Raw genomic sequence first — 2,500 nt, 5'->3', positions numbered from 1 at the left:
AATCTACTGACGACGCAATCGGCGTTGCACTGCACACCGCCCCATCTCACCTGGAAGAGGAATACCTATGTGAGAATGTTGTTCATCAACTACAGCTTAGCCTTCTACACTATAGTGCTCATCACTAAGCTCAGGACCCTGGGTCTGAACTCCTCCCTGGGGAACTAGATTCTAAATTTCCTGACAGGCCACCACCAGTGGGTGAGCGTAGGCAACAACACCTCCACCACGCTGACCCCTAACACGGTGGCCCACCAGGGTGTGTGCTCAGCCCCTTCCTGTACTCTCTGTTCACCCATGACTGCGTGGCCATGCACAACTCCAACTCAATCATTATGTTTGCTGACGACACGACAGTGGTAGGCCTGATTACCAACAACGATGAGACAGCCTACAGGGAGGAGGTTAGAGGCCTGGCGGAGTGGTGCCAGGAAAATAACTCTCCCTCAACAAAATGAACGAGCTTATCGTGGACTACAGGAGAGAGAGAAGAGGGAGCACGCCCCCATCCTCATCCACGGGGCCGCAGTGGATAGGGTCAAAGCCTCAAGTTCCTCTGCGTAAACATCACTGACCGCCTGAAATGGTTTCGCCACACCAACACTGTGGTTGACAACATTCGGCATGGCCCCCTAAGACTCTCACAAACTTTTACAGATGCACCATTGAGAGCATTCTGTCGTGCTGCATCACCGCCTGGTATGGTAACTGCACCGCCCTCAACCACATGGCATTCAGCTCAAAACATCACCGGGGACACAGAGCCTCCCCTCCAGGATACATGTATCACTAGGTGTCAAAGGAAAGCCAAGAAGATCATTAAGGCTTTCAGTCACCAGGGCCACAGACTATTCACTTGGCTACGGACCAAAAGACGAAGACATTACAGGTGCATCAGTGCCAAGATGGAGAAACAGAGAAAAAGCTTCTATTACCAGACCATCAGACTGTTGAACAGCTTCTATTACCACCAGACTGCTGAACAGCTTCTATAACCATCCGACTGTTAAACAGCTTCTATTACCAGCAGACTGTTGAACAGCTTCTATTACCATCAGACTGTTGAACAGCTTCTATTACCATCAGACTGTTAAACAGCTTCTATCACCATCAGACTGTTGAACAGCTTCTATTACCACCAGACTGTTGAACAGCTTCTATCACCATCAGACTGTTGAACAGCTTCTATTACCATCAGACTGTTGAACAACTTCTATTACCATCAGACTGTTGAACAGCTTCTATTGACCAGACCATCAGACTGTTGAACAGCTTCTATTACCAGACCATCAGACTGTTGAACAGCTTCTATCACCATCAGACTGTTGAACAGCTTCTATTACCAGACCATCAGACTGTTGAACAACTTCTATTACCATCAGACTGTTGAACAGCTTCTATTACCAGACCATCAGACTGTTGAACAGCTTCTATTACCAGACCATCAGACTGTTGAACAGCTTCTATCACCATCAGACTGTTGAACAGCTTCTATTACCATCAGACTGTTAAACAGCTTCTATTACCATCAGACTGTTGAACAGCTTCTATCACCATCAGACTGTTAAACAGCTTCTATTACCATCAGACTGTTGAACAGCTTCTATCACCATCAGACTGTTAAACAGCTTCTATCACCATCAGACTGTTGAACAGCTTCTATCACCAGACCATCAGACTGTTAAACAGCTTCTATTACCAGACCATCAGACTGTTGAACAGCTTCTATCACCATCAGACTGTTGAACAGCTTCTATCACCATCAGACTGTTGAACAGCTTCTATTTCCATCAGACTGTTAAACAGCTTCTATCACCAGACCATCAGACTGTTGAACAGCTTCTATTACCATCAGACTGTTGAACAGCTTCTATCACCAGACCATCAGACTGTTAAACAGCTTCTATTACCAGACCATCAGACTGTTAAACAGCTTCTATTACCAGACCATCAGACTGTTGAACAGCTTCTATCACCATCAGACTGTTGAACAGCTTCTATCACCATCAGACTGTTGAACAGCTTCTATCACCATCAGACTGTTGAACAGCTTCTATCACCATCAGACTGTTAAACAGCTTCTATCACCATCAGACTGTTGAACAGCTTCTATCACCATCAGACTGTTGAACAGCTTCTATTACCATCAGACTGTTAAACAGCTTCTATCACCATCAGACTGTTGAACAGCTTCTATTACCAGACCATCAGACTGTTGAACAGCTTCTATTACCATCAGACTGTTGAACAGCTTCTATCACCATCAGACTGTTGAACAGCTTCTATCACCATCAGACTGTTGAACAGCTTCTATCACCATCAGACTGTTGAACAGCTTCTATCACCATCAGACTGTTAAACAGCTTCTATTGACCAGACCATCAGACTGTTGAACAGCTTCTATTACCAGACCATCAGACTGTTGAACAGACATCACTAGCTGTCTAACAAGTCAATCACTACTCACTCACTCACACAACACACACACCTCACGCACACA

Source organism: Oncorhynchus gorbuscha, linkage group LG09 (assembly GCF_021184085.1).
Source record: "Oncorhynchus gorbuscha isolate QuinsamMale2020 ecotype Even-year linkage group LG09, OgorEven_v1.0, whole genome shotgun sequence".
NCBI classification, from domain to species: Eukaryota; Metazoa; Chordata; class Actinopteri; order Salmoniformes; family Salmonidae; genus Oncorhynchus; species Oncorhynchus gorbuscha.
Note: the sequence above shows the minus strand (reverse complement) of the source record.